At 35.8% G+C, this 12,562-nt stretch overlaps 1 long non-coding RNA gene across 1 annotated transcript in view; it reads right to left on the bottom strand.

Moving 5' to 3' along the window:
- Nucleotides 1-5,702: 5,702 nt before the first annotated feature.
- The window catches only part of LOC104862146, a 44,682-nt gene continuing 37,822 nt past the window's right edge, over nt 5,703-12,562 (bottom strand). The window contains exon 3 of the long non-coding RNA XR_780209.2: nt 5,703-5,977. This is a non-coding gene — a long non-coding RNA (uncharacterized LOC104862146). The remainder of the gene's footprint in view (nt 5,978-12,562) is intronic.

Genomic DNA, 12,562 nt, shown 5'->3' with positions numbered 1-12,562 from the left:
TGTCTCTTCTCTCTCTCTCTCTCTCTCTCTCTCTCTCTCTCTCTCTCTCTCTCCCTCTCCCCCTCTCCCTCCCTCTCCCTCTCCCTCTCTGCTTCTTGGTCCCATGATGTGAACAGCTTTGCTTCTTCTATGCCCCTCTGCATGCTGACCTGCCTTGGAGCCAGAGGACTGTGGACTGAAAACATGAGCCCACTTGAACCTCTCCTGCCTTCAATTGCAGCTGTCAGGTCTTGGGTCCCAGAAATGAGAAAATAATAAAGACGATAACTAATACTATCCCCAAACAAAAATAAAATTGTATAGCTTGCTGCAACAAAAATTGGAATGCTTGCTCTGGTTTAGATGTGGTTTGTCACTACAGTTTTATGCATTCAAAACTTGGTCTCCAAGTGTGGTGAGGTTTTGAGGTGAGGGGACCTTTAAGAGGTGGGGACTACTAGCAGCAGAGGAGGAGATCACTGAGGGGGTTACCCCTATAAGGAATTGATGTACCTCTCATGGGGACCTAAGTTAATTCTCCTGAGAACAGTTTTTATAAAAGGGTAAGCACAACCTCTGAATGCTCTCTGAATGACTCTCTGTCTCACTGTGATCTCTTGATTTCACAGCATTCCCACAGTGATGTCACCCACTATGAGATGACTCAGCCAGAGGGTTCCTTGCCAGAAAGCAGCCATGCTATTTAGAATTTCAGCATCAAGAATTATGAGAAATTAATTCCTGTTTTTATAAGCCACCCAGTTATTTTACTTTGTCACAGTAAACTAAACTGACTAAGACAACCTTAATGTTACATGGAAAGAAAAACTGAGGTCAGCAGAAATAACCTTCCTGAAAATCTTTTTGCACTGTCACCTAAACCTGTACCAATTCTCGCAGGCTTCCTCTGCAAACCATCTTAGTCTTGTGTTCTGAAACTCAGGTCACCTCTAGAACTAATCCCATCAGTCATCACTTGTCTTTCCCTCAAATTTTCAGTCACTTTAGTTTTCCTTCTTTTCTGCCTACAAGTAGAATAAATGTTTCCACTATCTTAAAAATACCATGCTTCTGGATAATTCCATATACAGAAATGGGCTAAGCATTTTAGAAAGTGGTGTTTGATTTGAAGAACAAATAATATAAATATTTAAGTATTAAATGCAACTACATATAAAAAATACATTCCTCCTAAACTCTAAACAACAGACAGTGAATACCATATAAAGAAATCTACTTGGCAAGGGGGAAGTCCTGAGATTGATCACTGGTACAAAAGAAAAAAAATAAAACTTTAAAGTAAGAAATACTAAAGATAAAGAAAATGTTTTATAACAATGAAAACTTCAATTTATAGTAAGATACAAAATATTGTAAATTTTTATATTCTTAAATATATACTTCAAATTTTGCATATTCTTTTGAGTATATACAGCAAAGATGAACCAGAGTACAATACATATCTATAATATACTGAGGGTTTTATCACAACTCCATATGTAACTTAACAGAACTAGCAGGCACTGATTCACATAGAAATAGAAAGATTAATAGATCTTTTGGTCTATGAGACCTAATGGACAGATCAAAATTGGACTGTCAACTGAATATTGAAATCCAATACAACTATTCATAGAAGTTTGCTCAACTGAGCTAGGCACACCTGGCATTCCAAGACTTTTACAAGAATGATTACAGCAGTACAATATTTAATTGTCTAAAAATGGAGCAACACATTGATATTTCAGAAAATTTAATATATGAATTGTGATTTTTTTAAAAAAAATTTTGCTTTAATTCTGCTTTCATTGAAGTTACCAAAACTTTTCTTTCCTATCTGACAATTTTAAGTAAAAATATTTTTTAAAGTGCTACCTCCATTTCCTCATATCCATTTCACTAATTAATCCTTAACAATATTTACAGCCCCTATCTTGGCCTAGGAATTGTTCTGGTTTGGGCATCCCTTACAACATTCTATCATCTTGTTTTTAAAATTCTTATTCATGTTTTGCCTTCTTGCATCTTCAACATTGAGCTTGAAGCCTGAAATATATTTATATTCTTTGTTCTTAGTTTCTTTTTTAATGGTACATAGTTTAACTTTTATTGTGCATATTTCAGGTGCAAGTTCTCAATTTATCTTTTTATTAGTACATATTGACTATATACTGTAATGGTTTTATTGTGGCATTGCTATAAATATATATAAATCTTTTTTTTAATGTTTGACTCTAGCAGTTCTATTCCTGTTGCCAAAACTTATTTTTCATTGCCCCTCATTCTGTCATTTCAAGTCCATCAAATCCTCATTGGTTCTGCATGACTATCCATGTGGCAACAAAAGCTTGAATTGTAGGAAATTAATACTAGCACTGGACGGGGACATTTTTGCCCAGTGAGCAACGGAGGACAGAAAGATCTCAACAAAAAAGTTTTGCTCCCTCCTTCTTTCCCAAGAGACTGTGCCAAAACTGGGTTTCCATGTGTCTTATATGGTATGTCCTGCATGGCTGAGCAGGGAGCATGTTTCAGATCATGTCTAGCCAGCTCAGTAATGAATTATTGTGTCCTTGCTGCTTCTCATCCCCTACCTCAATCTCTTGCTTGTTTCACATTGCTTCCCTGGATTTTGCTCCTCAAAAAAGCTTTAGTATCTAAGTTTTTACTTAGGTTCTGCTTTCTAGAGAAATTATTCACGAAGAAAAGGAAAAGGGGTAAACTTTTAATTTCCTACTGAATGCCAGTGATTTTGATAAGTGACTTACATTTAATCTTTGTCTTTTAATCTCCACAGAAAACTAGGCAATGATATTCTGTTTCCCTTATCACAATAAAGAACTGAGTTTCAGTGAGCCTTATACAACTTACCCAGATGACACATGAACAGGGACAGCTAAGATGTTTATTTGAGTAAATCTTGCTTCAAAGCCAGTATTGTTCCAATTGTCTCTAATATATCACTGGAGCTTAGGAATTTTCCATCAAGTTTCAGTGTGGTGGAATTTGAAGAAGCTTTAGGGTGATTCAGTGGAAAACATTGTAAATATCCAAGTAAAGCAGTTAGAAAGTCCAGTGACACAGTGAGCAATCAGTTAAAGCAGATGGTTAAACTATTATTATTTGATATTTAGATATTAATCTATCGATATATTACCAAATGGAATCATATTGATGAACCAGCTAGACTTCAGGAAGATTACTTTTTACAAACATGAGTGCATGAAGGGTTTGGAAAATACACAGAGGTCCAAGAAGGTAGGAAACATCCCACCCAAGTCTACTTTAGTCTTCCATGCTGAACCTGAACTCACTTGGCCACTTCTGCTCATCTCCACCACCTAGATCAGTCTGTTCTCCCTGTAAATATCTTTGGGAACAAAAAAGTACATTATTTTAGTTAGAAAATTAATTTTGAAATAAAGTAGAGGTATCTTGACTGCCAGACTCTGAAATGGGAAAGATTTCCTTGTACTGCACAGAGTGTAACTGGCAGGGTTTTTTTGTGTGTCCAAAGGCTTGGGCCAGGATCCCTCTTTGGAAAATTGGAAAAAGACCAACATTGGACCGTGTCACTATTCATGTAGTATGTCTCCAGTTCTTGGTTTATGGGATGAAATTTTTTACTTTGTATCCCTCTTGTGGGATAAGGGAGAATTCTATTTGTGCAGTTGAAAAAATCAGACTGTTTGAAGACCTAATCATTTTCCCTTGATCTAATAAAGTGGGGAAAGATGAGCTCCTTGAAGATGATTATTGATCCATAAATGTATAATTATGAAAACAGATAGATTATATATTTGCTGAGAGAGCTTTACTACCACCTACCTGATACAAAAATTCATTTTGAGCTTGACTAACATGTTAGAAGATCTGCCTATGCCACTTGATGGGTGAATCTCTGAGCATCTCCAGGAGGGAATATGTTCTAAAAGAGGGCTTTTCCTCCTCCACATTTTCTCTGTGTGCTGTTTAATTGCATAGCTTCATTGTCAAGCACCCTTCCCATTCAGCAGTTACACAGTGTCTTGAAATATGGAATTCTCTTGCCCTCCATCTCACCTTCTGGCAAAAATCTGCTCAAAGAGATGCATCACAAATTTTATTAGGGATCATCTGGGGATCTTGTTGAAATGAACCTCCTGCATCAATGGTCTTGGAAAAGGCCTGATATTATATATTTTGCATGTCTCACAAGCTCCCAGAACACATTAATGCTATTGTCCTATGAAGCATCTGAATGTCACTTCAGAAACAAACAGCCAGATGGGGCTGAAGTTAGAAACAATGTTTTTTGCTTTCCTCCTGGGCTACATTGTTTTAGCTCTGAAGCATAAATGCAAAGCACTAATGGCTTACTCTCAAAATTATACACAAAAATGGACTTCAATGGTACTACTTGACTATCCCTGATTATCCTTGAGACCATGAGGCTCATTTTATTCAGTCTCTAACTAGTTATTTTCCATTGGATACTTTTATTACATGGTATAACAAGATTTAAATGTTAAAACATATAAACAGCAGTTTAATTGTATATTTAAATTCTATATTTGATTGAACAAAAGTAATACTTGTTATTCTGCTTCTGTTTATTTATTTTTTTGGGGGGGGGTACTGGGGATTGAACTTGGGTCCTTGCAAGGCAGGCCACCGAACCGCTGAGCTAAATCCCTGGCCTTTTCTGCTTCTGTTTCAGCTTTTTCATTTTCTGCTTGAAGGGTTCAGTCATTTTAATATCCAAAGAAACCATTATAGAAAATGCAACTGGTCCAAAACATGTTTAACCCTCTAGAACAGATGAAAGGGGTATTATTGTGAATGCTTTAAAAATGCTTAGTATATATTTCCTTTTATGCAATAAGCATAGCTGTATATTATATGGAAAAATATCTTACTTGGTAAAAATATAAATATAACGCTATATACAAACTATATCAATTCTTAGACTTATCCCTTATGTTCATTTTTGAAAATTACTTACCTAAATCAAATCTATACCATCTACATTTTATGAATATCCTCCTATTAGGAACACTGTCTCTAGATGCTATTATAACTATGAACATATTTGTAAACATAGCATCAGAAAAATCTCCTTAATTTAGGGGAGATTAAGGCATTAGGAACCATTTGCTATATTCTCCCATTTCAAAACATTTCTTGAAACCTATAGTTCTGAGAATAATATGAGCAACACGAAGGAGTGAAAAGTTCCCTCCTTCTACCATTGATCAATTTTCTCCAAGAGAAAACCAGAAACTAGTAGAAAGACTCCCACATACCAAATATCTGAGCGAATACCCACATTAGCAGGATGAAAAGTCTGAGAGGCACACATCTACACCACATTGAGCATAGCTCCTTAAAATAAGGAAGGAATCTCCAACTTGCAGATATTTCCTGAGGAGTGAAATGTTTGTAACACACATAAAATGCCTCATCTTTTTTTATAATCCCTGCTGAAAGGTTTGAAATTACTTTACTTGGACAGCAGCAAAGTGCAGCACTACAGAACTTCTCTGAAGCACAAAGATGTGATTTTGAATTGCAAGTGCTCCCAGAAGCTAAAGCCTTCAGGTTTAGTGCAGCTTCCAACTTCTTGCACAGAGGTTTGTCTGAATGCTGCTAGCAACCCCTTGAGATCTAGCTTCTAACTAGCCTGCATCTTGGAGTCTAAAGGGCAGAGAAAAGAGCTTGAATTAAAAAGATAGAATGTTCTGTATTTTATTTCCCAGTTTCTTTCAGCAATAAACACAAGCCTCTAGATTCTCTCTGGGAGGAGTTTGTGAAACTTCTATCAGTCTAAACGTTAAGATGGACACCCATAGCATCTTCTTTCTGGGCTTTCCACAACAGCAAATCCAGATCTTCAGACTCCCCAAAAGGAATTTGTGAGTTCATCAGGTGCCTCCACTTTTGCAGCTCCCACTTCAGCAACTGGTTTCTGAATCACCTCACTCTGAGACTTGATGGTCCTCTGCATAACTGAGCCTCCCTGGATCACACAAAAAAGGGGAGGTTTTTTAATTTGCATATTCAGCAGCTATTTCAATGGGCTAAGAGAATATACTTGAAGAACAGTGCAGATATCTGTCACAGGTACTCCACTTGGTATAGGACAAAATTAGTGTGAGATAAATTCTGGGTATCAGCTTCTCATGAAGAAAATAATATCAATTCTGTCAAAATGGCCATTCCCAGAGGCCCACCCAGATAACATTAATAAGTGCATGCAGATCCTAGTGAGAATCACATGTGGACCAAGTGTGTGTAGGCCCCAGAGGCTTCACCCAGACACCAGAAACTTGGACCCATGGGTCCCAGCAAAAGGCCTACATGGAAAAAAACTGAACAGGCAAATGAGCAACAGCCAGAGGCCCATCTAGATGCCATCAATAAGTGTACATACATCCCAGCCTACTCAGACACCAGCAACTCTGGTTCACAGCCCCTAACCAAAGACCCACCAAGACAACAGCTACTATTCAGGTGTGCAGGGCCCAGCCACAAACAAGCCTAGATACCATTTCAAGTGTACCCATCCCCTGCCAGAAGTCTGCCTGGACAACAGGGCAGTGCAGGAATCCATAAGGCTGCCATTCTAAACCCATGAATTAGCCCAGGGGTGAGCAGCAGAAAGAAGGGCTCTCTGAGGCTTGGTGAGAATTGAATCACACTGAAGAAGCAAAAAGTTACCCAAACAAAGGTATAGTAGGCTGCATCTGTTGAAGTGAGTAAACACATAAACATGTTTCAAAAGCAGACTGCCAGATCGCCTGAGGCAACTCCAAGGGGCAACAAGATGGAACAATTTGATACTAAACCACTTGGACTCCCTGAACTGGCAATGAAAGAGGATCTGGAAAAAGTAAAAAAGAAATGATTTCTCAGATAACAACAGAGATTGTGTGCATAGTGAAAAACATGATTAATAACTCTAGAGCAGTCACATACAAAAAAAAAAATAGATCAGCTGAAAAACACGATGGAATTCCAGCATAGGAAACTAATAGATTCCATAAAACAGATTCAATCAGATATCCAGGTGATTAAAAACTCCAGTGAAAATTTACACAACAGAATGACCCAATGTGAGGACAGAATATCAGCTATAGAAGCCAGGATTGCAATTAGATACCAGGAAAAGAAAAATTTCTTAAAAATACTAAGGGACCATGAGAAATCAATCCAGAACCTGCAAAGAAGCAAAGGAGAATAACAACACAGATCAGAATCAACAAATAAACAAGAGAGTGCAAATTACATTAAAAAAAATTGTTCAAAGAAGTAATGACAGAAAACTTCCCAAGCAGGGGGAAAGGGCTTAACACAGATAAGTGGAATATAAAAGACTCCAACAAGACAGGATTTTTAAAAATTTACATGTAGGCATATAACAGTTACGATTACAGAAAACTGGCAGAAGAACAAAATTCTATAAGCAGTTAGAGAAAAGAAACTAAGTACAAAAAAAGGAAAGCCTATCAGAATCACAGCAGACTTCTCAACACAAACACTCAAGTCAAAAAGAGCCTGCAGTGAAGTATTTCAAACCCAAAATGAAAACAACCTCCAACCCAGATTGATGTATCCAGCAAAACTATCTTTCAAATTTGATGGAGAAATAAGATACTTTCATGACAAAGAGCACCTGAGGAACTTCATGAATACAAAAGTAGAACTCCAAAAATTTTTAAACAATATCCTAGGAAAAGACAATGAAGATCACAATCTCAGGAAGTCAAGAAGAACAAATTCATCTGGCAAGACAAGAAATTAAATGTAAAGGGGGAGAATCCAACAAAAACAAAAAGGCATGACAAGGATAAATCAACATATATCAGTTATAATCATCAATGTTCATGGTCTCAATTCACCAATCAAAAGAAATAGATTGCCAGAATAGGTCAAGAAGCAAGATACAGGGTGAAGGGAGGGCAGAGGTATGGGGGAAAATAAGAACCAAGATAGATCATGTAAAGGTACAAGATCCCAATGATAAATGTAACTGTATTGTTTGCTTTAAGTGTACAAATAAACTAAATGGGGGGAAAAAGAAGCAAGATCCAACAATATGCTACATGCAAGAAACACAATTCAAAAATAAACTCTTAGACTGAAAGTTAAAGGATGGAAAACAATACTGCATGTGACAGGAACACCTCCCAAAAAAGCAGGAGTAGCCATCCTACTTTCAGATTAAATGGATTTCTAACCAGCACTAATTAATACAGACAAAGAAGTACACTACACCCTTTTAAAGAGAAAAATACAAGAGAGATGACAATCATAAATATATATGCCCCAAACACCAGTGCACCCAAGTATATAAAATAAATATTAACAGACATGAAAGAAATCAAATAAGCACTAATACAATAGTAGTAGGGGACCTCAATACCCCACTGTCACAGATAGGTAGATCAACTAGATAAAAATAAAAATTGAAATACTGGAACTCAAACAAACTCTTAAACAAATGGACTTAACAGATGTTTACACAGTATTCCACTCCACAAAATCACAATATACATTCTTTTCTGCTGAAAACAGCTCATTCTCCAAGACAAACCACACATTTACTCATAAAACATGTTTAAGTAAGTGCAAGGGAATTGAAGTTATTCCAGGTATATTATCAGACCATATTGCAATGAAATTGGAGATCAGTAGCAAAAGAAACCACAAGAATCTCACAAAAACAGAATTTGAACAACACACTCCTGAATATCCAAGGGTCACAGGAAAAATTAAAGAAGAAATCAGAAAGTTTCTACAATTCAATGACAATCCAAATACAACATATCAGAATCTATGGGACATGATGGAAGCACTTTTATGAGGGAAATGCATAGCAGTGAATACTCTTATTAGGAAAACAGAGCTCCATTATTAGGAAAAGTGAGCTCAATTGAACAACTGGATGCTGAACATCAAGCTTCTAGAAAAAGAAGAGCAGGACAAACCCAAAACTAATATAAATGAGAAAATTATAAAGATCTCAGCAGAAATCAATGCAGTGGCGACTAAGAGAATGATGCAAAAAAAATCAGCAAACCAAGGAGTTAGTTCTTCAAAATAATAAACAAAATTGACAAACCCTTAGAGAACTTTATCAAAAATTTGAAAGAAAAGATCCAAATCCTTGCAATTAGGAATAAAAAGAGTGAAATTACAACATAACCAGCCTATATTCAGAGGATCATCAATACGTACTTCGAACCTATAGGCCAATAAGATGGAAAACACAGAAGAAATGAACAAATCTCTAGATATATATGAATTACCAAGTTGAACAAGAAAGACCTAAACATTCTAAACAACCCAATATTGTTGAAATTTAAAATGTAATTAAAAACTTAGAAACTAAGTAAAACCTGGGTCCTATGGCTTCACTGCAGAATTCTACAAGATATTTACAGAACTATTACTACTACTGTTTAAACTTTTCAGTAAAATTGAAAGGGAAGCAATACTCCTAAATTCATTCCTGGAAGCAAGCACCCCTTTGATTCCAAAGGCAGAGAAAGATCCAACCAAAAAGGAGAACTATAAGCTAATGTTCCTAATGAACATAGATGCAAAAATCCTCAATAACATATTGGTAAACAAAATGCAGAAAGTCATCAAGAAGATCATACACCCTGACCAAGTGGGATTCATCCCAGGGATGCAGGGATGGTTCAACATACACAAATCAATAAATGTAATACACTATATTAATAGAGCCAATGGCAAAAACTATAAGACCATCAGAGTAGATGCAGAAAAAGCATTTGACAAAATCCAACATGCATTCTTGATTAAAAAAAATAACCCTACAGAAAATTGTAATAGATGGACTCTATTCAACCTGATAAAAGCCATCTATGAAAAACCAATAGACAATATCATACTAAATGGTCAAGAACTCAAATCCTTCACACAAAAATTAGAAACAAGACAAGGTTGTTCACTATCACCACTCCTGTACAATATAGTCTTGGAAACATTAAACCACAATAATTAGACAAGAGAAAGAAATATAAGGAATAAAGATAGGAAATGCAGAAGTTAAATTGCCATTATTTGCAGATGACATGATACGCTATGTAGAAACCCAAAGAACAACAACAACAACATTGGACCTCCCAAATTTAAAGACCCAGTCCAAAAATGGGCATCTGAACTGAACAGACATTTCTCAGACAAAGAAGTAGAAATAGCAAATAAACATATGAAAAAATGTTCAACATCATTGATCATTCAAGAGATACAAATTGAAACAATGCTGAGATTCAATTTCTCCCCAAAAAGAGTGGCTGCTATCAAGAAGTCAATAACAAATGCTGGCAGGGTAGTAGAAAAAGGGACCCTTCTCCACTGTTGATGGAAGTGTAGATTGGTGCATCACTTTAGAAAGCAGTATGCAGACACCTCAAAAAACTAGGATTAGAGGATCCATTTGACCCAATTATTCCCCTGCTGGGTACCTTCCCAAAATAACTAAAAGAATCATACCACAGGGATATATGTGTATCCATGTTTATAGCAGCACAGTTTGTAATAGGTGAAACTTGGAAACAGCCCAATTGCACATCAAGTGGAAACTGGATAAAGAAAATGTTTTTGTTTTTATTTTGTAAAATGGAGTACTACTCATCCATAAAGAATGAGAAACTAGAGGCATTTACAGCTAAATGGATGCATATTGAGGCCATACTGAAGTGAAATAAATAGGACACACATGTATAAATATCAAATACTTTCTCTGGTGTAAGAAACTGAAAATGTGAACAAGGATCAAAGTATATAACAGATATATACAAAACAGTATATAACAGATAATTTGAAATTGGAAGAAAAAGGGCAAAAAGGAAGTGGAATGGGTAGGGGAAAGGAATATAGGAAAAGGAATACATGTGAGAAAAGCAAAACAATGAAAAAAGTCTTTCTAAATAGGGTGGGGTGGAGGAGTTGAAGGGAGGGAAGGGGAATGGGGAACAAAGAACCAAGATATGCTATGTAAAGGTCCAAATTCCCAATAATGAATGTCATTGTATTGTTTAGCTAAAATGTACTAATTAAATTAATAAATAAAATAGGTCATACTTCTAAAACAGTCATGCAGATTCAATGCAATCCCAATCAACATACCAACAGAATACTATACAGACAAGAGAAAATAATCCTAAAACTCATATGGAGCCAGAAGGTATCCATCATAGCAAAATTAATTTTGCAATAAGAGCAAGCAGGCAGTATAGCAATACCTAACTTCACAGTGTACTACAAAACAATAGTGATAAATATTGGCATGGTCTTTGAGCAAAAACAGACATTTGGTTCAGTGGAACAGAACAGAAGACACAGAAACCTCCCCAGACATATCTCATTATTTTATTTTTGACAAAGGGACCAAAAACATATGTTGGATGAAAGATAGCCTGTTTGACAAGTGGTGTTCCGAAAATGAACATGGAACCTCTTCTCTAATCATATATTAAATTATAATTAAAATGTATCAAATATCTAAACATTAAAACAGAATCATTAAACATTCTGGAAGATAAAATAGTTGAAACACTTGAAAATATAGGTGTAGGAAAAAATTTTCTAAATAGAACCTCAATCACACAAGAAAAATAAGCAAGAATGAATGAACAAATGCAATTGTATCAGACTAAAAAATTTATGTACAGCCAAAGAAGCAATAAGTAGAGAGAAGAGACAACCTGCAGAATTGGAAAAAGATATTGCCAGCTACTCCTCAGAGGACTAATATCTGGAAATACAAGGAACAAAACAATTAAACAACTTAAAATTAAAGACCAAGTCAAGAAATGAGTAAGAAAAATGAACAGACACTTTACAGAGGAATAAATACAAATGGTTGATAAATATATGAAAAATGCTTAACATCTCTGACCAGTAGAGTTATGCAAATTAAAACAATGCCAAGATTCCATCTTACACCAGAAAGAATTGCAATCATTAGAATATCAAACAATAAAGCCGTGTTTGGTGAGCCTATAATCCCAGCACTTGGGAGGCTGAGGCAAGAAGATCGCTGTGAGTTCGAGACCAGCCTGGGATACATAGTGAGTTCCAGGTCAGTCTCAACTACATAGTGAGGTCCTGTCTCAAAAAAACAAAAACAAAAACAAAAATCAAATAATAACAGATGCTGGCATTACTGTAGTAAAAATGAAATCCTCCTGCCTGGGTGGGAATGTAAACTAGTAAAATCATTATGGAAGTTGACATGCAGATCTCTCATATAACTAAAATTAGAAATTCCATATGAAACAGCTGTCTCCTTGCTAGGTATCTTCCTAAAAAAGCTTAAGTCATCATACTACAGTGATACATGCCCATAATGTTTAAAAAGCACAATTCATAATAACTAAATCTTGAAAGAAGCCTGTGTACACATCAATAGATGATTGGATAAAGAAAATGTAATATCTACATTTAATAGAATGCAACTTGGCTATAAATGACACTTTTGAGACGTTTGTAGGAAAATGATTGCATATGCAAAATATGTTGAGTGAGACAAACTAGAAACACAAGCTTAAATACCATATAGCATTTCTTA

Source organism: Fukomys damarensis, unplaced genomic scaffold (assembly GCF_012274545.1).
Source record: "Fukomys damarensis isolate Sample0158 unplaced genomic scaffold, DMR_v1.0_HiC HiC_scaffold_38, whole genome shotgun sequence".
In the NCBI taxonomy this organism is placed as follows: Eukaryota; Metazoa; Chordata; class Mammalia; order Rodentia; family Bathyergidae; genus Fukomys; species Fukomys damarensis.
The sequence above is the reverse complement of the archived record's forward strand: the minus strand, read 5'-3'. Positions and strand labels throughout refer to the sequence as shown.